This window comes from Montipora capricornis, chromosome 4 (genome assembly GCF_036669925.1).
Source record: "Montipora capricornis isolate CH-2021 chromosome 4, ASM3666992v2, whole genome shotgun sequence".
NCBI lineage: Eukaryota > Metazoa > Cnidaria > Anthozoa > Scleractinia > Acroporidae > Montipora > Montipora capricornis.
In genome coordinates, this window is record NC_090886.1 from 22,628,181 (window position 1) to 22,654,690 (window position 26,510).

At 40.9% G+C, this 26,510-nt stretch overlaps 1 long non-coding RNA gene and 18 other non-coding genes across 21 annotated transcripts; 6 read left to right on the forward strand and 13 right to left on the reverse strand.

Moving 5' to 3' along the window:
• Positions 1–2,665: 2,665 nt before the first annotated feature.
• On the reverse strand, positions 2,666–6,199 carry LOC138044538 (uncharacterized). Of its 3 annotated transcripts, XR_011131461.1 has the most exons (3): positions 6,076–6,199; positions 5,696–5,790; positions 2,666–4,864 (listed from the first exon to the last, which is right to left on the reverse strand). It is a non-coding gene; the product is annotated as an uncharacterized lncRNA (long non-coding RNA). The 3 variants fall into 3 exon arrangements; XR_011131459.1 differs by having other exon boundaries at positions 2,666–5,790; XR_011131460.1 differs by having other exon boundaries at positions 2,666–5,790; positions 6,072–6,197.
• Positions 6,200–11,681: 5,482 nt separating this feature from the next.
• Trnad-guc (transfer RNA aspartic acid (anticodon GUC)) lies at positions 11,682–11,753 on the reverse strand. The gene has a single exon. It is a non-coding gene; the product is annotated as a tRNA-Asp (tRNA).
• A 320-nt stretch (positions 11,754–12,073) lies between these two features.
• Trnaa-agc (transfer RNA alanine (anticodon AGC)) lies at positions 12,074–12,146 on the forward strand. Its single transcript has one exon. It is a non-coding gene; the product is annotated as a tRNA-Ala (tRNA).
• Positions 12,147–13,066: 920 nt separating this feature from the next.
• On the reverse strand, positions 13,067–13,138 carry Trnap-ugg (transfer RNA proline (anticodon UGG)). The gene has a single exon. It is a non-coding gene; the product is annotated as a tRNA-Pro (tRNA).
• Positions 13,139–14,160: 1,022 nt separating this feature from the next.
• Positions 14,161–14,232, reverse strand: Trnad-guc (transfer RNA aspartic acid (anticodon GUC)). The gene has a single exon. It is a non-coding gene; the product is annotated as a tRNA-Asp (tRNA).
• Positions 14,233–14,552: 320 nt separating this feature from the next.
• On the forward strand, positions 14,553–14,625 carry Trnaa-agc (transfer RNA alanine (anticodon AGC)). The gene has a single exon. It is a non-coding gene; the product is annotated as a tRNA-Ala (tRNA).
• A 920-nt stretch (positions 14,626–15,545) lies between these two features.
• Trnap-ugg (transfer RNA proline (anticodon UGG)) lies at positions 15,546–15,617 on the reverse strand. Its single transcript has one exon. It is a non-coding gene; the product is annotated as a tRNA-Pro (tRNA).
• Positions 15,618–16,640: 1,023 nt separating this feature from the next.
• On the reverse strand, positions 16,641–16,712 carry Trnad-guc (transfer RNA aspartic acid (anticodon GUC)). The gene has a single exon. It is a non-coding gene; the product is annotated as a tRNA-Asp (tRNA).
• Positions 16,713–17,032: 320 nt separating this feature from the next.
• Trnaa-agc (transfer RNA alanine (anticodon AGC)) lies at positions 17,033–17,105 on the forward strand. The gene has a single exon. It is a non-coding gene; the product is annotated as a tRNA-Ala (tRNA).
• A 920-nt stretch (positions 17,106–18,025) lies between these two features.
• Trnap-ugg (transfer RNA proline (anticodon UGG)) lies at positions 18,026–18,097 on the reverse strand. The gene has a single exon. It is a non-coding gene; the product is annotated as a tRNA-Pro (tRNA).
• Positions 18,098–19,120: 1,023 nt separating this feature from the next.
• On the reverse strand, positions 19,121–19,192 carry Trnad-guc (transfer RNA aspartic acid (anticodon GUC)). Its single transcript has one exon. It is a non-coding gene; the product is annotated as a tRNA-Asp (tRNA).
• A 320-nt stretch (positions 19,193–19,512) lies between these two features.
• Trnaa-agc (transfer RNA alanine (anticodon AGC)) lies at positions 19,513–19,585 on the forward strand. Its single transcript has one exon. It is a non-coding gene; the product is annotated as a tRNA-Ala (tRNA).
• Positions 19,586–20,505: 920 nt separating this feature from the next.
• On the reverse strand, positions 20,506–20,577 carry Trnap-ugg (transfer RNA proline (anticodon UGG)). The gene has a single exon. It is a non-coding gene; the product is annotated as a tRNA-Pro (tRNA).
• A 1,023-nt stretch (positions 20,578–21,600) lies between these two features.
• Trnad-guc (transfer RNA aspartic acid (anticodon GUC)) lies at positions 21,601–21,672 on the reverse strand. Its single transcript has one exon. It is a non-coding gene; the product is annotated as a tRNA-Asp (tRNA).
• A 320-nt stretch (positions 21,673–21,992) lies between these two features.
• On the forward strand, positions 21,993–22,065 carry Trnaa-agc (transfer RNA alanine (anticodon AGC)). Its single transcript has one exon. It is a non-coding gene; the product is annotated as a tRNA-Ala (tRNA).
• Positions 22,066–22,985: 920 nt separating this feature from the next.
• Positions 22,986–23,057, reverse strand: Trnap-ugg (transfer RNA proline (anticodon UGG)). Its single transcript has one exon. It is a non-coding gene; the product is annotated as a tRNA-Pro (tRNA).
• Positions 23,058–24,079: 1,022 nt separating this feature from the next.
• On the reverse strand, positions 24,080–24,151 carry Trnad-guc (transfer RNA aspartic acid (anticodon GUC)). Its single transcript has one exon. It is a non-coding gene; the product is annotated as a tRNA-Asp (tRNA).
• Positions 24,152–24,471: 320 nt separating this feature from the next.
• Trnaa-agc (transfer RNA alanine (anticodon AGC)) lies at positions 24,472–24,544 on the forward strand. Its single transcript has one exon. It is a non-coding gene; the product is annotated as a tRNA-Ala (tRNA).
• A 1,132-nt stretch (positions 24,545–25,676) lies between these two features.
• On the reverse strand, positions 25,677–25,748 carry Trnap-ugg (transfer RNA proline (anticodon UGG)). Its single transcript has one exon. It is a non-coding gene; the product is annotated as a tRNA-Pro (tRNA).
• Positions 25,749–26,510: the final 762 nt, after the last annotated feature.

Sequence of the window (26,510 nt, forward strand, 5' to 3'; positions counted from 1 at the left end):
GTGTACCTCAGCGTTCGATTTTGGGTTTTTTTCTTTCACTTATTTACATAAAATGATCTTGTTAATGCAACTAAGTACTTCTCTATAAGATTACCATTGATTTCAAAACTATCATTCCTAGTCGGCAGTCATCAGACCTGGTCAGCGGTCATCAGACAAGATGGCCACCAAAAATTGAAGCTCCTAGGTAAAGGATAGAAAGTTGAAAATTTTTCTTCATTATTTTGTTTTTACATTGAACATTTTGAAAAGTTCGTCCATGAGTCGTTGGCAAATCTGAGCAAGGGACAAAACCAGATTATACAGGACATCTTGAATTTAAAAGCTTAAGTCCAACACAATGAATCTGCACTAGAGAAGATCACTAATCAATTTACTGTCCTCAACGAGAGTGTCGAAGGACTTAAAGGAGAGTTTCAGGATGCAGTGTGTAAAGTTGATGAGATGGAAAGCTCAATTCAAAACCACATGAGGCAAATTGAAGTAATGCGTGAAAGACTACTCTGCCTCGAGCCTTATTCAAGGGAGTGCAATCTCCGTTTACTGACTCGTATAATAAATATGTCAATTAAATTTGGAGTGTTTCTAGATAGCTTGAAGATTGCTAAAGTTATATCGATTTTTAAGCAAGGCTGTCAATCCGCTTGGAATAATTACCAACCAATATCAGTACTTTCAGCACCAGAGATGTATCCAGAGTGCGTCGTTGCATCCTGGGATGCACTTGTTTTCCTTTTAGACGCATAGAATATCGAACAAGGGTCCAGTTGGAAGCAGAAAAAATTGTTTATGCAAATTATGAACGCCAGGAAAAACAAGCGAACGGCGTATTTCACAGGGAAATTGAACATTCCCATTTCTCACATCGGAGAAATGATTGAGTTCCTGAAATTTCAAGGTAAGCTGTTATTTGTAGTCGAATAATTTCATTTTGTCAACCATTATGTCCAGCTTCATAAGTTCAGTTTTGAATTCGCACGTGTTGCGTGACACGATCTGAGCTGTTTTTTACGTGAGACAATCAGCGACACTTTCGATCTGCCGCCAGTGATAATAAAACATTTCAGTCGAAGTTCAGTTTGTTGCATGCTTCACAAGTGAATTTCAAGCATTAGTTCGCTTATCGTGAGTGAAATGACAGAGAATCCAAAGGTAAAGTATGTTAAATTTTTGTTTTGTGCGACCCTGTTGATATTAATTCTGGGCGCGCAAGTGTCATCGTCTCGGTTCTTGTTTTGCACGTACAGGCGCGTAGCGTGGTCATTTTTTCAAGTAAGCACACGTACATATGATCTAGCAAGCTAAGTAAACAGAGCGAAAAATACTGTGTTCTTTATTTCTTGTCAAAATAGTTGTGTGAATACAAGCAAAGAACAAAGCGTCTTGCCCTTATTTTGAGCAAATTTGGTGCATTTTGGTCGTCTCTAGCGTGACTGGAATTGTCAAGAACGTTCTCGAAACGTCGCTCCTTTGTCACGAACGTTCTTGGAACGTCGGTCCTTTGCAACCTTGCCTTTTTGTTGCATGCTGGCCAAACAACACTGCATTGTTAGTGCAAAAGAAAGGTACAATGCAAAACTAAGTTAGAACATGGTATAGCTTTTGTTTTAGTTTTTAAAATGTAATCAAAGTGGTGCTTTCATCACGAAATCTTGGTTGCGTACAAGTAAAATGTTAAGAATAGAAACGATTGCTAAAAATTTCAAAATTTTCTGGTAACTTCAAGTACGCACGTGCGTATATGCGTATAGGACGCTACGCACCTGACGTAACTTGTCTGTTTTGCAAATTATGCAACTTTTCTTCGGAATTAGTGTTAAAATCAACGTGTTAAACATGAAACTTGAATGTATTCAATCGCTTGGTTATTAACATTGCCCATGGCCAAGTCAAGGCCGCACGGGCCGACGATGAACTGTGTATCGATCGCTTACATTTGTTTACTCTCTTGTTCCTAAATTACACCTCAAAGTGTGGTTAAAATAAATGATGCTCTTTTACGGAAAAATGAGATTCAGTTCTGTTTTTTTTTTTTTTGCTGTGGAGATCTAGGTCATTTATCAACTGGAGCCAACAGTTCCTACAGCATACGGATTCGATTCCTCGAGACGTTTTCAATGTGATCGATGGAGCTTTGAAAGCCCATACATTTTGATCAATGAATCAACAGGAACAACAGTTTCAAAGAAATTAATCATTTTAAGTACATATTCGTCGGGAGGGATAAGACTTAATTTTTTTGCAATTAGAAATCTGAAAGGGTACTGCAGCAGCAATTAAGAGGCAATAGATCGCATATTAATTCTTGAATATTAATTAGCTGGACCCCCAAATTTTTCAAAAAGGGGTCCAGAGGACCCCCAAATTTGAAAACCTGGAAACATCTCTGCGGCACTGAATAAAATAATTGACAAATGCATTCTTAATCAATTAGCCTTTTAGATCTGCAAAGTCTACAGCAGATTTAATAGATAAAATCACAGCCCTTGATGAAGACTGTTATGCAGTATCTCTCTTTCTAGATCTAAGAAAAGTGTTTGATATGGTCAATCACTCTTTTAATTTTTTGTCATCAAAACTTGATCTATATGGTATAGGAGGCAATGCAAATCAGCAGTTTAGGTCCTATTTAAGGAAAAGAAAGCAAAGGAGTTTACTAATGGTGTTGAATCAGATCTTCTTTTAATATACTCAGGTTTACCTTAGGGTTCGATTTTGGGTTTTTTTCTTTTACTTATTTACATAAAATGATCTTGTTAATGCAAGTACTTCTCTATAAGATTATTACGTACTTCCTTAACTGTGACTGGTAAGGATTGATGTACTAGCTGTTTCAACGAATCAATTCTGAATTGCCAGCTATTTATGACTGGTTGTGCTCAAATAAGTTAACCCCAAATCTAAGCAAGACAAAATACTTGGTTTTCCAACCACATCAAAAAAGCAGTTGTAATTTCCACCCTCCTCTCAAATTAGCAGATCAGTATCTCGCGAAGTCTTATGTAATATCAAATATCTAGTATTAGTTATTGATTGTTTCCTATCTTTGCATGGTCATATTGATTATATTTACTAGCAGTAAAATCAGTAAAAGTGTAAACAATAATTTTATCAAAACTTAAATGACATGTAACTACCCTATCCTTGAAAAGTATTTATTAATATGCACTTGTTTATCCGTTCTTAACCCACATGTACAGTTGCGTACTGTAGGGTAATAACTACAAAGCCCTATTATCACATTTGGTTAAGTTCCAAAACAAAGCTGTTAGGATTATCAATAATGCACCACTTTGTGATCACATTACCGCCCACTATGCGAACCTTGATCCAATTAAGCTTCCCGACATTGTTCAATTGAATACCTGTCTACTAATCTACAATCACAATATACCGGTAGATAAAAAACCCTCAAATTTTACTCTGTCCCTTGCATCTGAGCAACACAATTCTGACACTAGAAGTGCATCCTCTCAGCATCTAAATCCTTGTTCCTTTAGAATAAATATTAGGAAATCTTGTACAACAATTATTGGATGTTATTATTGGAATGATATCCCTATATCTATTTGTGAAAAGTGAACTAGACAATTGTTTAAAACAGCACTCTATCGACATTATCTTAGTCAGTATTGATCACTCCAGAAAACAAAGACCCCCCCCCGCCCCCAAAAAAAAACAATAGCATACCAAACAGCAAATAACAAAACACATCATTCATGTTATTTAAAACAATGGATACGCTATCTGTTGTGCTGTTACAGTAGGTTCTCCATTTTCGACACACCCAAGCCGTTATGTGGTAAACAAAGACCCAAAATGAAGACCCCCACAAAAATATAAAATGACGAACAAGGTATCCGCTGACCAGTACCACATGACCATGTCGCACACTCAAGCTTAGAGCTCACCGAGGTCAGCGATTTTTTATTTAAGCGTTGACCGCTGACCATGTACTGGTTTTCGATTGGATTGCAGACTCAACCCAGGTTAACTCACCAAAACATGAACAAGGCGTCATTTTTCGCGTGCTTTCTGTGACTCGACACGGCTACACAGCAATACCACATCAACTATAGTTTTTACACGGTCAAAGCTTTTCATGTTCAGGTGGAAAACGGTTCGGAAGATGTGGTCCACACTGGTGGCTATGCAGTTATTCAAGTACGCATCGAAGGGATATACATGTAAACTTTAAGCTGAGTGTTTATTTTTAATTTGCTTAGAGCTGCTTTTTTCTCTGTATTGCAATTTTTGGCATATCTTTAGAAGCTCTGATAAGGTTACATGATGCCTGGAGGACCTATGCCTAGAACAGAAATGAAAGGAGAGTGAAAGAGAATGACAACGACAAAACCGAATACCAGTAATAGCTCATACTTAGTGGAAGAAATTACTCAACAAATTCTTTCCTTGGGCACTAAACCGTTTGTTATTTTTATGGGTGTGTTATTTAAAAGTGGATGCATATTTTTAAATGGTGGTTTAATCGGTTCTTCCTTTGTTCAGGAATGGAAATCGAAGTTTTATCATCAACTGGAATTAAATAATTATCTGTACTCTTTTGGACATAAAGAAAAAGTTGATTTGTTTGTTTTGCTCTAAACTGCGAGCAAACAAGTGCTTTTTTAATCCGTTTGCCCAACTGGTTTTCATTGTGCCTCAACAGTGACAAGAACATTTTGCCCTTATGTTATAAACATGTAAATTATTGCAAGTTGTCGTAAAATTAGGGGGAAATCCCACTTGCTTGTGTTTTCAGAAGTTTGTTTAAAGCACCTAAACATTATTTAAGTGTTGGAGCGGATCTTGTTTGACGTTCGTCCTTTCTTGCTGGCCTTGCAGATTCTTGTTCCAAGCCAACCTGGAGTGTTTTAATGAAATACATCAAAATGTGGATGATCTCCTTTTCAGAGATAAAGTGGAATAAAGTACTTCAGTAAAACTCTTCTTTGACCTTGAAGTAGAAAAGTTTTTATTTTTATGGCTTCTAATTTTAGCCTGATTCCTATTCGCTGGCTTCTGACGAGTTGACTCTGAAATGGCTTTTTTCCTTTTTAAAACTCATGCGGTTCAAGAAAAATTCATTGCCAAACTGGTGAATTTCAATGTAAATTTCACTCGAAAAACTAATATCGTACTCATCGCTTCGTGCTTCATGCGATATCAGTTTTAACGTAAAATTTACCGTGGAATTCACTAGTTAGGCAATGAATTTTTTTATAGAAGAAAGCAAAGAAAATAATTTAATTATTAAAGTAGCAACCGGAAACATCAAAATGCGAACAATTCGAAACCTTCTTTTTTCACTAACACTACAGGCAGCTAGTACACTGTAAGAATAAATAACCACAGAGCTCCGCTTTTAGGCTTGGCTAAATCTATATATTATTTTTGTGGGGGTCTTCGTTTTCGGTCTTCATTTTCCGCATACCGGTCTGGGTGTGTGGAAAACGAAGACCCTACCGTAATTCACAATAGATAGCGTATCCATTGTTTTAAAATAACATGAATGGTGTGTTTTTGTTCTTTTTTGAGGGGGTTTTTGTTTTCCAGGTCTTTGGTCTTTGTTTTTCACACACCCTTAGTTAACCTATATTTTGTCCTTCTCCATTTATCTTGTACTTGGCATGTTCTATAATAAACTGCTGTATTTTGAAGTAAATGGAGGAAATAAAAATACAAATACAAAGACCTTAGTGTTCTGTCAGGCATTGTAACCTGAAACCCTACTTCACTTCCACTGATAGCCAGCATTGAAGGTATCCACTTGAGGACTTGACAGATCATCTGTAAAAATTAATAGCCTAGTCATGAAATTATAAATTGGAGACAATGGAACACTGCACTGTATGTTCTTCTTTTATGTATTAAAGTGACACTTGTTACTAATTTGAAAAGCTGTTGCTTCTCTCATATTTAAGCCACTTAATCCTTTGACACCCAAACCAGCCTAAACCGGCAAGACGTGAATAAAATGATCGCCAAGGTCGCCAATTGGCGACTGTTCCGGCCTGGAAGCGGTGTCGTGATAATCGATCCAGACAAAATGAAAAGCCTTGATAAGATACCTACAGAAACATTGTCCATGAATCTGTTTTGCAATTCTTGCATTCCTCTTCTTTCTCTATTTGTATGAAGAGTTGAAGGAATAGATGTACACCCTTACCTAAGAAAGATCGTAAGGCGGCCATCTTTGTCTCAAAATGGTCAACACTTCTTTCTTCCATATAATACTCAACAGTGTGTCATCAAGGGAAAATGGCGACCAACATATTTTGTATTTGGTGGCAAAAACGTCATGCTAGCTCCCACATAGAGCACTAATGTAACAGTAAATCATATATAATAACACAAAGAGTAACCTACATTCATATGCACTCACCTACATTCATTCGCACTCACCTACATTTATACGCATTCACCTACATTCATGCGCACTCACCTACATCTATATGCACTCACCTACATTCATACGCATTCACCTACATTTATACGCATTCACCAACATTCATGCGCACTCACCTACATCTATATGCACTCACCTACATTTATACGCATTCAAGTACATTCATTCGCACTCACCTACATCTATATGCACTCACCTACATTCATACGCATTCACCTACATTAATACGCACTCACCTACATTCATACGCATTCACCTAAATTCATACGCACTCACCTACATCTACATGCACTCACCTACATTCATAGTAGGCATCCTTCTGTCTCGGGAGACAATGGTTGCGTCCTGTCTTGTCAAATCAGTCTGGTTGAGAGCAGCGTCTGGAATGGCTCAGCAGACCTATCCCGGCGTGACAGTCCAGGGGCACCCAACGTCACTTTTCGAAAAATATCTGTTCGAAAGACGACTTGAGATCTAGAATTTTCGGATCATTTGTTGTAAAATTTCTTGCTTGCCTGCCTGTCCTAGGATTTTCGAACATCTAAAAAATGGTATAATTGCCCATTTTAAACGGACTTTTAGCCTAAATAGGTCACCTAGAATTTTCGGGAGCCTTTTTTCTGGCTGAAATTTTTGAAAAGGTAAGCTTTGATCCCTATAATTTTCGGATCACTAGACTTAAAGCTAGGAAATCCGAACAGATGAAACATTTTTAGGGGATAAAATATGCCTATATCTTCCGTTAAAATACGAAAACATGTTTAACAAAGCGATGTTATGTGGTTTAGAACTATATTCTCGTTGGGTGCCCCTGACAGTCCTTGCCACAAGTAAGGCAAATGAAATCGGACGGCTGGTCTGAGGTCTGGCTCTGCTGTCTCTGTTTCCTCTGTTCCCTTTTGTTCTCCAGCTGGAGGTTCCTCTTTTACATTCATATGCATTCACCTACATTAATACGCACTCACCTACATCTATATGCACTCACCTACAGTCATACGCACTCACCTACATTTATATGCATTTACCTACATTCATACGCACTCCCCTACATTTATATGCATTTACTTACACCCCTATGCATCAACCTACTTTAATACGCACTCACCTACATTCATACGCACTCACCGACATTAATTCATACGTATTCACCCACATTAATACGCACTCACCTACATCTATATCCACTCACCTACATTCATACGCATTCACCTATATTAATACGCACTCACCTACATTTATATGCACTCACCTACAGTCATACGCCCTCACCTACATTTATATGCATTTACCTACATTCGCATGCATCATCCTGCACTCAAATCCATTCACCTACACTCAAATGCATTCACCTACACTCCTATGCATTCACCTACATTCATACGCACTGACCTAAATTCGCTTGCAGTTACCTACACCCTTATGCATTTACGTACAGTCATATGCATTTACGTACACTAAAATGCATTTACCTACATTCACACGCACCGACCTACATTCACACTACACTTGTATGCACTAACCTACACTAATATACATTTACGTACACTCGTATACACTGACCTACATCAGTGTAATGCTTTATTGTTGTTACATGTAAATGCAAACATCGAAGTAATGAACTCACGTTTCATTCCCAAAGAACAATTTTTAATTTCAATTTAGTCCCATTGTTTAAGCTTGGACGCTAACATGAACCTGAGGTAATTCACTCCATGCATACACCACTTTGCCTAATTATTGTGGATTAATCTAGATATACCACTGCCTGAGAAATTTCTGTAATTTGATCGGCTGAGAGCAGAGCTATTTCAGCTTAATTTGAAATACCTATATGTGAAAATTACAGATACTATGGTAACCAAAAAAACCTCGTGAATCTTTCTACAAAAAAATTGACAAAACTCTACAGAACTGAATAAAATACGCGGTTTACCACAAAACTAAAAACTACCCTAAAAGTCATTATAAAAATTATGGTAACCAAAATCACGAAATAATCTCGTCGCTCGAGTTACGAAAAAATGGCGACAAGATTTCCAGATTTTCAAAATCAGGAAAGTCAAGAACTAAAAGAGAATTCATGAAACCAAAATACTAAGAAACGCACATAGACCTGGCCAAATGTCTGGACCAGCTGGGCCGAACAAGAACTTCGAAACCAATTTGCTCGACTACGAAGCGATACAACTCGACGAAAAGTTGCAAAAGCTCTTCGCGTTACATGAATTCTCAGGTTGTAATATGAAGCCCATAAAACGTGGAATTCTTTAGATATTCTAGGGCAGAAACAGTTCCATCCAGTCTTTGAGCGACTGGGACAGCTCTCACCAGAAGGCTTCTAAAAACACAATGGCAGCAGCTTCTTACGGCTTACTGAGCAACAGTTACAGGTACAGCGTATCATATTTAATCATTTTTTCAAAATTCCAAGACAGAGACAGTGCAAACACACTTCTCTGTTGAAGAAATCTTGACAGATTCCACCTAAGCCAATGTTGACAAATGAACTCAAACTTTAACTAGCTAACTCAATGTTGTACCCAATTCAAATCTCCCCGGGTTAAGGTTCTTTGCGTATTGTATTGCATTATAATGTAGCATTCACATTTTAATTTAAGTGATATGTAAATACCTGGAACAAATCATTTCATTCCCAAACTTGAACGTTGTCTCAAACTTCACTCGCCTAACGGCTCGTGAAATTATTATGTAATTTTGAAATATCACTCGTTGGGTTTATGCCAAACATTTTTCAACTGTTGTCATTTACTTTATATAAGTAAAATAACCTGATAGGGTATGGTTTTTTGGTAATTGACCCTTAAATGCTGTCAGTAATTGGCTAGGGTTACCTTCCCTTGACGGTTTGTCTAACAAGGTGATACAGTGTATATGGCTCCCGTAACACCGAACAGTAGGATATACAATTTTACCAGTGTTCTGTTAAGATTTTAAATCTTTATGAGTCTTTCTAATTTCTCGAAATTAAAGAACAAAAGGACATCTGAGAAGGACACTTGCGATTTTGACGAAAAGATTTTTTTTCTTAATTGTGACGCGTTCGGTTCTCCGGTTTCTCTCATTCAGAGGGCCGGAGCAACAGGTTTTAAAACACAAGTCATATTCCACCGGTGACTCGTTACAGGTCATTCTTTTACGAATTCTCAATTAACCCAAAACCTTCAACAGGCTAACCTTTAGGCCTAAACGCCATTTTTAGGCCTAATGAGGCCTACGTTTAGCATTAGTAAAGGTTTTGTCACTAGTGACCTGTGAGTAATGACGTGTACTTTAACTGAAAGCTGTCGGGGGCCAGACAGCTCACGTTGTAAGGACCGTTACGCAATCCTGTAATTGGTAGGTATTTAGTTATTGTTTTCTGCGAAAAGTGTGCCAAAATCGCCACAGGTGTGAACATTTCTTATTAACTCGCTATTCCTTTAAATCGCGTTACTTTGCGTATACGTGAAAAGATTCGATCGTGGGCTTCTAAATCGGTCAGCTCTATACTAGTATTTTACTGCATCTAGGAAGCCTCGAAACGCCTCTTCCCTTTTCCATTTGTGCAGCAACTTTGCTCTAACTTGGTTTAAGGACTTCAATCTAGTAGAACCCTTCTCTTCTTGCGAGGTCATGCTTTTGACAACAAAATTGTACAATTTTGGAATGTTTTCGGTCGTTGGCGCGATGCAGGTTGAGGTTATATAAGACTGAGTTGTGCTCAAAATACTAGTCTCCATTGTTGTCGAACTTCCAAATTCCACTGTCGCCTTTGCATGGTCAAGGTACTCATAGCTGGGTTTTCGTTTGCTACTTGGCGAACTCGATGTTATTTTTGGTGCTCGTCTTTTCCTAACGGAGAGCACATTCCTAGAATGTGAATGAATGCATATGAATGTAGGCGAGTGCATATGAAAGTAGGTAAATGCATATAAATGTGGGTGAGCGCGTATGAATGTAGGTGAGTGCGTATTAATGTAGGTGAGTACGTATTGATGTAGGTGGATGGGTATTAATGTAGGTAAATGCATATAAATGTAGGTGAGTGCATATGAATGTAGGTGAATGCGTATGAATGTAGCTGAATGCGTATAAATGTAGGTGAGTGCGTATGAATGTAGGTGAATGCGTATTGATGTAGGTGGATGCGTATGAATGTAGGTGAATGCATATAAGTGTAGGTAAATGAATATGAATGTAGGTGAGTGCGCATTAATGTAGGTAAATGCATATAAATGTGGGTGAGTGCATATAGATGTAAGTGACTGCGTATGAGTGTAGGCGTATAAATGTAGGTGAGTGCGTATGAATGTAGGTGAGTGCGTATTAATGCAGGTGAATGCGTATTAATGTAGGTGAGTGCATATAGATGTAGGTGAGTGGGTACGAATGTAGGTGATTGCGTAAAAATGTAGGTGAGTGCGTATGAATGTAGGTGAATGCGTATGAATGTAGGTGAGTGCGTCGGAATGCGTATAAATGTAGGTGAGTGCATATAGATGTAGGTGAGTGCGTATGAATGTAGGTTACTCTTTGTGTTATTATATATGATGTACTATATTATCAATTATGAAATGGTATATATGAAATGAATCATATATGAACTGCGGATATGAAATCAAGTTCAAACCCCGTTGAAGTCCGGAATTTTTCACACTTCTCTACGCAATTGCAAAAATTGCGCTCATAACACAGAGGATTTGTAAACTCTCAAGATGCTGACAATGCACCAATGTTTAGAAATTGATGAGCCTATTAGCCGATATGAAAAATACCATAATACTATTTCTTTATTCCTCCAAATTTTTGCATAAGCATTGTTTCCAGTTTCTCTTTGGACCGTTGTAAGTCCCAAGAGAAGATAAAATCAATGCTTATGCAAAATTTTGGATGGACAAACAAAGAGTATTCTGGTATTTTTGATATCGGCTAATAGGCCATTTCGGAAAATACCATAATACTCTTTGTTTGTCCCCCAAAATTTTACATACGCATTGTTTTCGTTTTCTCTTCGGACCATTGTAAGTCCCAAGAGAAACTAGAAACAATGCTTTCGTAAAATTTGGGGAGACAAACAAAGAGTATTATGGTATTTTCCGAAGTGGCCTATTGTAAGGTCTTTCTCCAGATAATGGTAGCACATGTACATTGTGTGGAGACTGAAAATGCTGAAAACACAACCTGCAGTGAGAAGCCCTGAGCCCTTGGCAATCTTGAGCCAGTAGCCTTGCATGATTGGAGATCCTTTGCTTTGAAGGGCAGGGACTCCTCTCTCCCCGGCGGGGAATCGAACCCCGGTCTCCCGCGTGACAGGCGGGGATACTATCCACTATACTACCGAGGAAAAACACGGTATTTGGACAAGGCTTAGTAGGAGTGTTGAGTGGGATACACTAATCGCGAACATGCGCCGAAAAATATTTATGATGAAATCACGGAACCACCATATTTGGCACACTGGATGCCAATGTGTAAGAGATGCGGTCGGTCATTTAGGCACATAACTTACGCAAGTGTGGTTTTAAATCTTTGCTCCTTCTAGTAGCGTTTCTTGTCTGCCGGAATCAAAATTGGAAGGTTGGACTCGCGAAATGAGGAGCATGGATTACTAGCAGATGTGTCATGGCGATCTTCAGTGATCCTCTAAGTGAAGGAAGTTGCATTGGGGAATTAGCTCAAATGGTAGAGCGCCCGCTTAGCATGCGGGAGGTACCGGGATCAATGCCCGGATTCTCCACGGGTGATCAAATCTGCCAATGTTCCGAGCTCAAACAATCTGAAGTTGACTTTTTCTTCGTCATGGCACAACCATGCGGGTCTTGGGAACAACAAACTTGGTCAGAGCGCTTGCCTTGTAAAAGGGAAGGCATGGCTTCAGGTCCCATTGGTGCCTAAGTATCAGTGTATGGCTCATCTTCCAGTGTGGCACGGTGACAAACCACCTGTTTTCCGCGTCATGACATTTGTTTTTCAAGTAAATGAATGGGCTAGCGCTTCGGTGTCTTGAAGCTAAAAATCACTTGCCTACTGTGAGTCTCAATAGATGGCAGTGGTGATGGAATAGACCACTTTCTTTATATTAAAATTCAGCTTGGCAGCGAGGCCTAGAGGACACAAGAAAAGGAAAGTGAATGAACATGTTTATTCATTTCTGTTGTTTGTGTCCTGTAAGCCTCACTAGCAAGCTGAAGTTTAATATATGGAAAGTTGTCAATAGTGTGCACATTCTTGACTTGTAGCCAAATTGACCTTCTTTGAAGGCTGAATGACGGAGGAACCAAACAAGACGGACAAGAGATCTTTTTGAAAAATATGCTGAAGGCCTTCATTAATATTTGCCGAAAATAAAGCATGCAATTTCTTACAGGGTCCATGTTGCGTGCGGCTATCCTTCAAGCCCACGTGTAAGAAAGTGCTTGGAATTGAGTAGCAAAGACCCGTGAGCCTTTTTGCGTCATCAAGAAGAAATGTTTAAACAGATGGAGATCGCGGTTTGGGTTAACCAACGATGGGCCTCTGCCGATGTTATACCAACACTTAAAATTTTCAGCTTCTAATGGCAAACACATTGAATGAGTTGGCTGAAAGCCAATTTCGCGAAGAGTGAAAGCTCCGAATACTGCCAGCTAGGCGTGATTGGTAAAATGTAACATGGGAGGGCCTGTCCGGGAGTTGAACCCGGGACCTCTCGCACCCAAAGCGAGAATCATGCCACTAGACCAACAGGCCGATGACGGTACTGTAGTGGTCTTACCGGGACGCATTTTACTGTCACACGCCATGAGAAAGAAAAGTAAATAAGCGAGGGCCTTGGTCCATGTGAGGCTCGAACTCACGACCTTGTCCTTATCAGCACCACGCTCCACCAACTGAGCTAATGGATCAGGCGGACTCAACAAATGGTGTGGTTTGTGATTTCAAAACGCGTCCAGCGGAATGCAAGTAAATTTTCATGCAAGTTTTGACTTAATCAAGAATCATTAGTTTGATACATTTCACGTATAGAGATATGAATTATTTCTAAACAATTCTTTTGACATTTCAATTTTACATAGCCCTGAACAAAAAAACCCCGTTCTTTTGACCGGCAATAGGTCTCTGGGTGGCACATTAATGACAATAGGTGACGTAATGGTGAGTATGGCTATACACAGAGGATTTGTAAACTCTCAAGATGCTGACAATGCACCAATGTTTAGAAATTGATGAGCCTATTAGCCGATATGAAAAATACCATAATACTATTTCTTTATTCCTCCAAATTTTTGCATAAGCATTGTTTCCAGTTTCTCTTTGGACCGTTGTAAGTCCCAAGAGAAGATAAAATCAATGCTTATGCAAAATTTGGATGGACAAACAAAGAGTATTATGGTATTTTTGATATCGGCTAATAGGCCATTTCGGAAAATACCATATTACTCTTTGTTTGTCCCCCAAAATTTTACATACGCATTGTTTTCGTTTTCTCTTCGGACCATTGTAAGTCCCAAGAGAAACTAGAAACAATGCTTTCGTAAAATTTGGGGAGACAAACAAAGAGTATTATGGTATTTTCCGAAGTGGCCTATTGTAAGGTCTTTCTCCAGATAATGGTAGCACATGTACATTGTGTGGAGACTGAAAATGCTGAAAACACAACCTGCAGTGAGAAGCCCTGAGCCCTTGGCAATCTTGAGCCAGTAGCCTTGCATGATTGGGGATCCTTTGCTTTGAAGGGCAGGGACTAGTCGCACAAGTCAAAATCATCCTCTCTCCCCGGCGGGGAATCGAACCCCGGTCTCCCGCGTGACAGGCGGGGATACTATCCACTATACTACCGAGGAAAAACACGGTATTTGGACAAGGCTTAGTAGGAGTGTTGAGTGGGATACACTAATCGCGAACATGCGCCGAAAAATATTTATGATGAAATCACGGAACCACCATATTTGGCACACTGGATGCCAATGTGTAAGAGATGCGGTCGGTCATTTAGGCACATAACTTACGCAAGTGTGGTTTTAAATCTTTGCTCCTTCTAGTAGCGTTTCTTGTCTGCCGGAATCAAAATTGGAAGGTTGGACTCGCGAAATGAGGAGCATGGATTACTAGCAGATGTGTCATGGCGATCTTCAGTGATCCTCTAAGTGAAGGAAGTTGCATTGGGGAATTAGCTCAAATGGTAGAGCGCCCGCTTAGCATGCGGGAGGTACCGGGATCAATGCCCGGATTCTCCACGGGTGATCAAATCTGCCAATGTTCCGAGCTCAAACAATCTGAAGTTGACTTTTTCTTCGTCATGGCACAACCATGCGGGTCTTGGGAACAACAAACTTGGTCAGAGCGCTTGCCTTGTAAAAGGGAAGGCATGGCTTCAGGTCCCATTGGTGCCTAAGTATCAGTGTATGGCTCATCTTCCAGTGTGGCACGGTGACAAACCACCTGTTTTCCGCGTCATGACATTTGTTTTTCAAGTAAATGAATGGGCTAGCGCTTCGGTGTCTTGAAGCTAAAAATCACTTGCCTACTGTGAGTCTCAATAGATGGCAGTGGTGATGGAATAGACCACTTTCTTTATATTAAAATTCAGCTTGGCAGCGAGGCCTAGAGGACACAAGAAAAGGAAAGTGAATGAACATGTTTATTCATTTCTGTTGTTTGTGTCCTGTAAGCCTCACTAGCAAGCTGAAGTTTAATATATGGAAAGTTGTCAATAGTGTGCACATTCTTGACTTGTAGCCAAATTGACCTTCTTTGAAGGCTGAATGACGGAGGAACCAAACAAGACGGACAAGAGATCTTTTTGAAAAATATGCTGAAGGCCTTCATTAATATTTGCCGAAAATAAAGCATGCAATTTCTTACAGGGTCCATGTTGCGTGCGGCTATCCTTCAAGCCCACGTGTAAGAAAGTGCTTGGAATTGAGTAGCAAAGACCCGTGAGCCTTTTTGCGTCATCAAGAAGAAATGTTTAAACAGATGGAGATCGCGGTTTGGGTTAACCAACGATGGGCCTCTGCCGATGTTATACCAACACTTAAAATTTTCAGCTTCTAATGGCAAACACATTGAATGAGTTGGCTGAAAGCCAATTTCGCGAAGAGTGAAAGCTCCGAATACTGCCAGCTAGGCGTGATTGGTAAAATGTAACATGGGAGGGCCTGTCCGGGAGTTGAACCCGGGACCTCTCGCACCCAAAGCGAGAATCATGCCACTAGACCAACAGGCCGATGACGGTACTGTAGTGGTCTTACCGGGACGCATTTTACTGTCACACGCCATGAGAAAGAAAAGTAAATAAGCGAGGGCCTTGGTCCATGTGAGGCTCGAACTCACGACCTTGTCCTTATCAGCACCACGCTCCACCAACTGAGCTAATGGATCAGGCGGACTCAACAAATGGTGTGGTTTGTGATTTCAAAACGCGTCCAGCGGAATGCAAGTAAATTTTCATGCAAGTTTTGACTTAATCAAGAATCATTAGTTTGATACATTTCACGTATAGAGATATGAATTATTTCTAAACAATTCTTTTGACATTTCAATTTTACATAGCCCTGAACAAAAAAACCCCGTTCTTTTGACCGGCAATAGGTCTCTGGGTGGCACATTAATGACAATAGGTGACGTAATGGTGAGTATGGCTATACACAGAGGATTTGTAAACTCTCAAGATGCTGACAATGCACCAATGTTTAGAAATTGATGAGCCTATTAGCCGATATGAAAAATACCATAATACTATTTCTTTATTCCTCCAAATTTTTGCATAAGCATTGTTTCCAGTTTCTCTTTGGACCGTTGTAAGTCCCAAGAGAAGATAAAATCAATGCTTATGCAAAATTTTGGATGGACAAACAAAGAGTATTATGGTATTTTTGATATCGGCTAATAGGCCATTTCGGAAAATACCATATTACTCTTTGTTTGTCCCCCAAAATTTTACATACGCATTGTTTTCGTTTTCTCTTCGGACCATTGTAAGTCCCAAGAGAAACTAGAAACAATGCTTTCGTAAAATTTGGGGAGACAAACAAAGAGTATTATGGTATTTTCCGAAGTGGCCTATTGTAAGGTCTTTCTCCAGATAATGGTAGCACATGTACATTGTGTGGAGACTGAAAATGCTGAAAACACAACCTGCAGTGAGAAGCCCTGAGCCCTTGGCAATCTTGAGCCAGTAGCCTTGCATGATTGGGGATCCTTTGCTTTGAAGGGCAGGGACTAGTCGCACAAGTCAAAATCATCCTCTCTCCCCGGCGGGGAATCGAACCCCGGTCTCCCGCGTGACAGGCGGGGATACTATCCACTATACTACCGAGGAAAAACACGGTATTTGGACAAGGCTTAGTAGGAGTGTTGAGTGGGATACACTAATCGCGAACATGCGCCGAAAAATATTTATGATGAAATCACGGAACCACCATATTTGGCACACTGGATGCCAATGTGTAAGAGATGCGGTCGGTCATTTAGGCACATAACTTACGCAAGTGTGGTTTTAAATCTTTGCTCCTTCTAGTAGCGTTTCTTGTCTGCCGGAATCAAAATTGGAAGGTTGGACTCGCGAAATGAGGAGCATGGATTACTAGCAGATGTGTCATGGCGATCTTCAGTGATCCTCTAAGTGAAGGAAGTTGCATTGGGGAATTAGCTCAAATGGTAGAGCGCCCGCTTAGCATGCGGGAGGTACCGGGATCAATGCCCGGATTCTCCACGGGTGATCAAATCTGCCAATGTTCCGAGCTCAAACAATCTGAAGTTGACTTTTTCTTCGTCATGGCACAACCATGCGGGTCTTGGGAACAACAAACTTGGTCAGAGCGCTTGCCTTGTAAAAGGGAAGGCATGGCTTCAGGTCCCATTGGTGCCTAAGTATCAGTGTATGGCTCATCTTCCAGTGTGGCACGGTGACAAACCACCTGTTTTCCGCGTCATGACATTTGTTTTTCAAGTAAATGAATGGGCTAGCGCTTCGGTGTCTTGAAGCTAAAAATCACTTGCCTACTGTGAGTCTCAATAGATGGCAGTGGTGATGGAATAGACCACTTTCTTTATATTAAAATTCAGCTTGGCAGCGAGGCCTAGAGGACACAAGAAAAGGAAAGTGAATGAACATGTTTATTCATTTCTGTTGTTTGTGTCCTGTAAGCCTCACTAGCAAGCTGAAGTTTAATATATGGAAAGTTGTCAATAGTGTGCACATTCTTGACTTGTAGCCAAATTGACCTTCTTTGAAGGCTGAATGACGGAGGAACCAAACAAGACGGACAAGAGATCTTTTTGAAAAATATGCTGAAGGCCTTCATTAATATTTGCCGAAAATAAAGCATGCAATTTCTTACAGGGTCCATGTTGCGTGCGGCTATCCTTCAAGCCCACGTGTAAGAAAGTGCTTGGAATTGAGTAGCAAAGACCCGTGAGCCTTTTTGCGTCATCAAGAAGAAATGTTTAAACAGATGGAGATCGCGGTTTGGGTTAACCAACGATGGGCCTCTGCCGATGTTATACCAACACTTAAAATTTTCAGCTTCTAATGGCAAACACATTGAATGAGTTGGCTGAAAGCCAATTTCGCGAAGAGTGAAAGCTCCGAATACTGCCAGCTAGGCGTGATTGGTAAAATGTAACATGGGAGGGCCTGTCCGGGAGTTGAACCCGGGACCTCTCGCACCCAAAGCGAGAATCATGCCACTAGACCAACAGGCCGATGACGGTACTGTAGTGGTCTTACCGGGACGCATTTTACTGTCACACGCCATGAGAAAGAAAAGTAAATAAGCGAGGGCCTTGGTCCATGTGAGGCTCGAACTCACGACCTTGTCCTTATCAGCACCACGCTCCACCAACTGAGCTAATGGATCAGGCGGACTCAACAAATGGTGTGGTTTGTGATTTCAAAACGCGTCCAGCGGAATGCAAGTAAATTTTCATGCAAGTTTTGACTTAATCAAGAATCATTAGTTTGATACATTTCACGTATAGAGATATGAATTATTTCTAAACAATTCTTTTGACATTTCAATTTTACATAGCCCTGAACAAAAAAACCCCGTTCTTTTGACCGGCAATAGGTCTCTGGGTGGCACATTAATGACAATAGGTGACGTAATGGTGAGTATGGCTATACACAGAGGATTTGTAAACTCTCAAGATGCTGACAATGCACCAATGTTTAGAAATTGATGAGCCTATTAGCCGATATGAAAAATACCATAATACTATTTCTTTATTCCTCCAAATTTTTGCATAAGCATTGTTTCCAGTTTCTCTTTGGACCGTTGTAAGTCCCAAGAGAAGATAAAATCAATGCTTATGCAAAATTTTGGATGGACAAACAAAGAGTATTATGGTATTTTTGATATCGGCTAATAGGCCATTTCGGAAAATACCATATTACTCTTTGTTTGTCCCCCAAAATTTTACATACGCATTGTTTTCGTTTTCTCTTCGGACCATTGTAAGTCCCAAGAGAAACTAGAAACAATGCTTTCGTAAAATTTGGGGAGACAAACAAAGAGTATTATGGTATTTTCCGAAGTGGCCTATTGTAAGGTCTTTCTCCAGATAATGGTAGCACATGTACATTGTGTGGAGACTGAAAATGCTGAAAACACAACCTGCAGTGAGAAGCCCTGAGCCCTTGGCAATCTTGAGCCAGTAGCCTTGCATGATTGGAGATCCTTTGCTTTGAAGGGCAGGGACTAGTCGCACAAGTCAAAATCATCCTCTCTCCCCGGCGGGGAATCGAACCCCGGTCTCCCGCGTGACAGGCGGGGATACTATCCACTATACTACCGAGGAAAAACACGGTATTTGGACAAGGCTTAGTAGGAGTGTTGAGTGGGATACACTAATCGCGAACATGCGCCGAAAAATATTTATGATGAAATCACGGAACCACCATATTTGGCACACTGGATGCCAATGTGTAAGAGATGCGGTCGGTCATTTAGGCACATAACTTACGCAAGTGTGGTTTTAAATCTTTGCTCCTTCTAGTAGCGTTTCTTGTCTGCCGGAATCAAAATTGGAAGGTTGGACTCGCGAAATGAGGAGCATGGATTACTAGCAGATGTGTCATGGCGATCTTCAGTGATCCTCTAAGTGAAGGAAGTTGCATTGGGGAATTAGCTCAAATGGTAGAGCGCCCGCTTAGCATGCGGGAGGTACCGGGATCAATGCCCGGATTCTCCACGGGTGATCAAATCTGCCAATGTTCCGAGCTCAAACAATCTGAAGTTGACTTTTTCTTCGTCATGGCACAACCATGCGGGTCTTGGGAACAACAAACTTGGTCAGAGCGCTTGCCTTGTAAAAGGGAAGGCATGGCTTCAGGTCCCATTGGTGCCTAAGTATCAGTGTATGGCTCATCTTCCAGTGTGGCACGGTGACAAACCACCTGTTTTCCGCGTCATGACATTTGTTTTTCAAGTAAATGAATGGGCTAGCGCTTCGGTGTCTTGAAGCTAAAAATCACTTGCCTACTGTGAGTCTCAATAGATGGCAGTGGTGATGGAATAGACCACTTTCTTTATATTAAAATTCAGCTTGGCAGCGAGGCCTAGAGGACACAAGAAAAGGAAAGTGAATGAACATGTTTATTCATTTCTGTTGTTTGTGTCCTGTAAGCCTCACTAGCAAGCTGAAGTTTAATATATGGAAAGTTGTCAATAGTGTGCACATTCTTGACTTGTAGCCAAATTGACCTTCTTTGAAGGCTGAATGACGGAGGAACCAAACAAGACGGACAAGAGATCTTTTTGAAAAATATGCTGAAGGCCTTCATTAATATTTGCCGAAAATAAAGCATGCAATTTCTTACAGGGTCCATGTTGCGTGCGGCTATCCTTTAAGCCCACGTGTAAGAAAGTGCTTGGAAGTGAGTAGCAAAGACCCGTGAGCCTTTTTGCGTCATCAAGAAGAAATGTTTAAACAGATGGAGATCGCGGTTTGGGTTAACCAACGATGGGCCTCTGCCGATGTTATACCAACACTTAAAATTTTCAGCTTCTAATGGCAAACACATTGAATGAGTTGGCTGAAAGCCAATTTCGCGAAGAGTGAAAGCTCCGAATACTGCCAGCTAGGCGTGATTGGTAAAATGTAACATGGGAGGGCCTGTCCGGGAGTTGAACCCGGGACCTCTCGCACCCAAAGCGAGAATCATGCCACTAGACCAACAGGCCGATGACGGTACTGTAGTGGTCTTACAGGGACGCATTTTACTGTCACACGCCATGAGAAAGAAAAGTAAATAAGCGAGGGCCTTGGTCCATGTGAGGCTCGAACTCACGACCTTGTCCTTATCAGCACCACGCTCCACCAACTGAGCTAATGGATCAGGCGGACTCAACAAATGGTGTGGTTTGTGATTTCAAAACGCGTCCAGCGGAATGCAAGTAAATTTTCATGCAAGTTTTGACTTAATCAAGAATCATTAGTTTGATACATTTCACGTATAGAGATATGAATTATTTCTAAACAATTCTTTTGACATTTCAATTTTACATAGCCCTGAACAAAAAAACCCCGTTCTTTTGACCGGCAATAGGTCTCTGGGTGGCACATTAATGACAATAGGTGACGTAATGGTGAGTATGGCTATACACAGAGGATTTGTAAACTCTCAAGATGCTGACAATGCACCAATGTTTAGAAATTGATGAGCCTATTAGCCGATATGAAAAATACCATAATACTATTTCTTTATTCCTCCAAATTTTTGCATAAGCATTGTTTCCAGTTTCTCTTTGGACCGTTGTAAGTCCCAAGAGAAGATAAAATCAATGCTTATGCAAAATTTTGGATGGACAAACAAAGAGTATTATGGTATTTTTGATATCGGCTAATAGGCCATTTCGGAAAATACCATATTACTCTTTGTTTGTCCCCCAAAATTTTACATACGCATTGTTTTCGTTTTCTCTTCGGACCATTGTAAGTCCCAAGAGAAACTAGAAACAATGCTTTCGTAAAATTTGGGGAGACAAACAAAGAGTATTATGGTATTTTCCGAAGTGGCCTATTGTAAGGTCTTTCTCCAGATAATGGTAGCACATGTACATTGTGTGGAGACTGAAAATGCTGAAAACACAACCTGCAGTGAGAAGCCCTGAGCCCTTGGCAATCTTGAGCCAGTAGCCTTGCATGATTGGAGATCCTTTGCTTTGAAGGGCAGGGACTAGTCGCACAAGTCAAAATCATCCTCTCTCCCCGGCGGGGAATCGAACCCCGGTCTCCCGCGTGACAGGCGGGGATACTATCCACTATACTACCGAGGAAAAACACGGTATTTGGACAAGGCTTAGTAGGAGTGTTGAGTGGGATACACTAATCGCGAACATGCGCCGAAAAATATTTATGATGAAATCACGGAACCACCATATTTGGCACACTGGATGCCAATGTGTAAGAGATGCGGTCGGTCATTTAGGCACATAACTTACGCAAGTGTGGTTTTAAATCTTTGCTCCTTCTAGTAGCGTTTCTTGTCTGCCGGAATCAAAATTGGAAGGTTGGACTCGCGAAATGAGGAGCATGGATTACTAGCAGATGTGTCATGGCGATCTTCAGTGATCCTCTAAGTGAAGGAAGTTGCATTGGGGAATTAGCTCAAATGGTAGAGCGCCCGCTTAGCATGCGGGAGGTACCGGGATCAATGCCCGGATTCTCCACGGGTGATCAAATCTGCCAATGTTCCGAGCTCAAACAATCTGAAGTTGACTTTTTCTTCGTCATGGCACAACCATGCGGGTCTTGGGAACAACAAACTTGGTCAGAGCGCTTGCCTTGTAAAAGGGAAGGCATGGCTTCAGGTCCCATTGGTGCCTAAGTATCAGTGTATGGCTCATCTTCCAGTGTGGCACGGTGACAAACCACCTGTTTTCCGCGTCATGACATTTGTTTTTCAAGTAAATGAATGGGCTAGCGCTTCGGTGTCTTGAAGCTAAAAATCACTTGCCTACTGTGAGTCTCAATAGATGGCAGTGGTGATGGAATAGACCACTTTCTTTATATTAAAATTCAGCTTGGCAGCGAGGCCTAGAGGACACAAGAAAAGGAAAGTGAATGAACATGTTTATTCATTTCTGTTGTTTGTGTCCTGTAAGCCTCACTAGCAAGCTGAAGTTTAATATATGGAAAGTTGTCAATAGTGTGCACATTCTTGACTTGTAGCCAAATTGACCTTCTTTGAAGGCTGAATGACGGAGGAACCAAACAAGACGGACAAGAGATCTTTTTGAAAAATATGCTGAAGGCCTTCATTAATATTTGCCGAAAATAAAGCATGCAATTTCTTACAGGGTCCATGTTGCGTGCGGCTATCCTTCAAGCCCACGTGTAAGAAAGTGCTTGGAATTGAGTAGCAAAGACCCGTGAGCCTTTTTGCGTCATCAAGAAGAAATGTTTAAACAGATGGAGATCGCGGTTTGGGTTAACCAACGATGGGCCTCTGCCGATGTTATACCAACACTTAAAATTTTCAGCTTCTAATGGCAAACACATTGAATGAGTTGGCTGAAAGCCAATTTCGCGAAGAGTGAAAGCTCCGAATACTGCCAGCTAGGCGTGATTGGTAAAATGTAACATGGGAGGGCCTGTCCGGGAGTTGAACCCGGGACCTCTCGCACCCAAAGCGAGAATCATGCCACTAGACCAACAGGCCGATGACGGTACTGTAGTGGTCTTACCGGGACGCATTTTACTGTCACACGCCATGAGAAAGAAAAGTAAATAAGCGAGGGCCTTGGTCCATGTGAGGCTCGAACTCACGACCTTGTCCTTATCAGCACCACGCTCCACCAACTGAGCTAATGGATCAGGCGGACTCAACAAATGGTGTGGTTTGTGATTTCAAAACGCGTCCAGCGGAATGCAAGTAAATTTTCATGCAAGTTTTGACTTAATCAAGAATCATTAGTTTGATACATTTCACGTATAGAGATATGAATTATTTCTAAACAATTCTTTTGACATTTCAATTTTACATAGCCCTGAACAAAAAACCCCGTTCTTTTGACCGGCAATAGGTCTCTGGGTGGCACATTAATGACAATAGGTGACGTAATGGTGAGTATGGCTATACACAGAGGATTTGTAAACTCTCAAGATGCTGACAATGCACCAATGTTTAGAAATTGATGAGCCTATTAGCCGATATGAAAAATACCATAATACTATTTCTTTATTCCTCCAAATTTTTGCATAAGCATTGTTTCCAGTTTCTCTTTGGACCGTTGTAAGTCCCAAGAGAAGATAAAATCAATGCTTATGCAAAATTTTGGATGGACAAACAAAGAGTATTATGGTATTTTTGATATCGGCTAATAGGCCATTTCGGAAAATACCATATTACTCTTTGTTTGTCCCCCAAAATTTTACATACGCATTGTTTTCGTTTTCTCTTCGGACCATTGTAAGTCCCAAGAGAAACTAGAAACAATGCTTTCGTAAAATTTGGGGAGACAAACAAAGAGTATTATGGTATTTTCCGAAGTGGCCTATTGTAAGGTCTTTCTCCAGATAATGGTAGCACATGTACATTGTGTGGAGACTGAAAATGCTGAAAACACAACCTGCAGTGAGAAGCCCTGAGCCCTTGGCAATCTTGAGCCAGTAGCCTTGCATGATTGGAGATCCTTTGCTTTGAAGGGCAGGGACTAGTCGCACAAGTCAAAATCATCCTCTCTCCCCGGCGGGGAATCGAACCCCGGTCTCCCGCGTGACAGGCGGGGATACTATCCACTATACTACCGAGGAAAAACACGGTATTTGGACAAGGCTTAGTAGGAGTGTTGAGTGGGATACACTAATCGCGAACATGCGCCGAAAAATATTTATGATGAAATCACGGAACCACCATATTTGGCACACTGGATGCCAATGTGTAAGAGATGCGGTCGGTCATTTAGGCACATAACTTACGCAAGTGTGGTTTTAAATCTTTGCTCCTTCTAGTAGCGTTTCTTGTCTGCCGGAATCAAAATTGGAAGGTTGGACTCGCGAAATGAGGAGCATGGATTACTAGCAGATGTGTCATGGCGATCTTCAGTGATCCTCTAAGTGAAGGAAGTTGCATTGGGGAATTAGCTCAAATGGTAGAGCGCCCGCTTAGCATGCGGGAGGTACCGGGATCAATGCCCGGATTCTCCACGGGTGATCAAATCTGCCAATGTTCCGAGCTCAAACAATCTGAAGTTGACTTTTTCTTCGTCATGGCACAACCATGCGGGTCTTGGGAACAACAAACTTGGTCAGAGCGCTTGCCTTGTAAAAGGGAAGGCATGGCTTCAGGTCCCATTGGTGCCTAAGTATCAGTGTATGGCTCATCTTCCAGTGTGGCACGGTGACAAACAACCTGTTTTCCGCGTCATGACATTTGTTTTTCAAGTAAATGAATGGGCTAGCGCTTCGGTGTCTTGAAGCTAAAAATCACTTGCCTACTGTGAGTCTCAATAGATGGCAGTGGTGATGGAATAGACCACTTTCTTTATATTAAAATTCAGCTTGGCAGCGAGGCCTAGAGGACACAAGAAAAGGAAAGTGAATGAACATGTTTATTCATTTCTGTTGTTTGTGTCCTGTAAGCCTCACTAGCAAGCTGAAGTTTAATATATGGAAAGTTGTCAATAGTGTGCACATTCTTGACTTGTAGCCAAATTGACCTTCTTTGAAGGCTGAATGACGGAGGAACCAAACAAGACGGACAAGAGATCTTTTTGAAAAATATGCTGAAGGCCTTCATTAATATTTGCCGAAAATAAAGCATGCAATTTCTTACAGGGTCCATGTTGCGTGCGGCTATCCTTTAAGCCCACGTGTAAGAAAGTGCTTGGAAGTGAGTAGCAAAGACCCGTGAGCCTTTTTGCGTCATCAAGAAGAAATGTTTAAACAGATGGAGATCGCGGTTTGGGACAAGAGATCTTTTTGAAAAATATGCTGAAGGCCTTCATTAATATTTGCCGAAAATAAAGCATGCAATTTCTTACAGGATCCATGTTGCGTGCGGCTCTCCTTCAAGCCCACGTGTAAGAAAGTGCTTGGAAGTGAGTAGCAAAGACCCGTGAGCCTTTTTGCGTCATCAAGAAGAAATGTTTAAACAGATGGAGATCGCGGTTTGGGTTAACCAACGATGGGCCTCTGCCGATGTTATACCAACACTTAGAATTTTCAGCTTCTAATGGCAAACACATTGAATGAGTTGGCTTAAAGCCATTTTCGCGAAGAGTGAAAGCTCCGAATACTGCGTGCTAGGCGTGATTGGTATTAAAAATGTAGCATGGGAGGGCCTGTCCGGGAGTTGAACCCGGGACCTCTCGCACCCAAAGCGAGAATCATGCCACTAGACCAACGGGCCGATGACGGTACTGTAGTGGTCTTACAGGGACGCATTTTACTGTCACACGCCATGAGAAAGGAAAGTAAATAAGGGAGGGCCTTGGTCCATGTGAGGCTCGAACTCACGACCTTGTCCTTATCAGCACCACGCTCCACCAACTGAGCTAATGGATCAGGCGGACTCAACAAATGGTGTGGTTTGTGATTTCAAAACGCGTCCAGCGGAATGCAAGTAAATTTTCATGCAAGTTTTGACTTAATCAAGAATCATTAGTTTGATACATTTCACGTATAGAGATATGAATTATTTCTAAACAATTCTTTTGACATTTCAATTTTACATAGCCCTGAACAAAAAAACCCCGTTCTTTTGACCGGCAATAGGTCTCTGGGTGGCACATTAATGACAATAGGTGACGTAATGGTGAGTATGGCTATACACAGAGGATTTGTAAACTCTCAAGATGCTGACAATGCACCAATGTTTAGAAATTGATGAGCCTATTAGCCGATATGAAAAATACCATAATACTATTTCTTTATTCCTCCAAATTTTTGCATAAGCATTGCTTCCAGTTTCTCTTTGGACCGTTGTAAGTCCCAAGAGAAGATAAAATCAATGCTTATGCAAAATTTTGGATGGACAAACAAAGAGTATTATGGTATTTTTGATATCGGCTAATAGGCCATTTCGGAAAATACCATAATACTCTTTGTTTGTCCCCCAAAATTTTACATACGCATTGTTTTCGTTTTCTCTTCGGACCATTGTAAGTCCCAA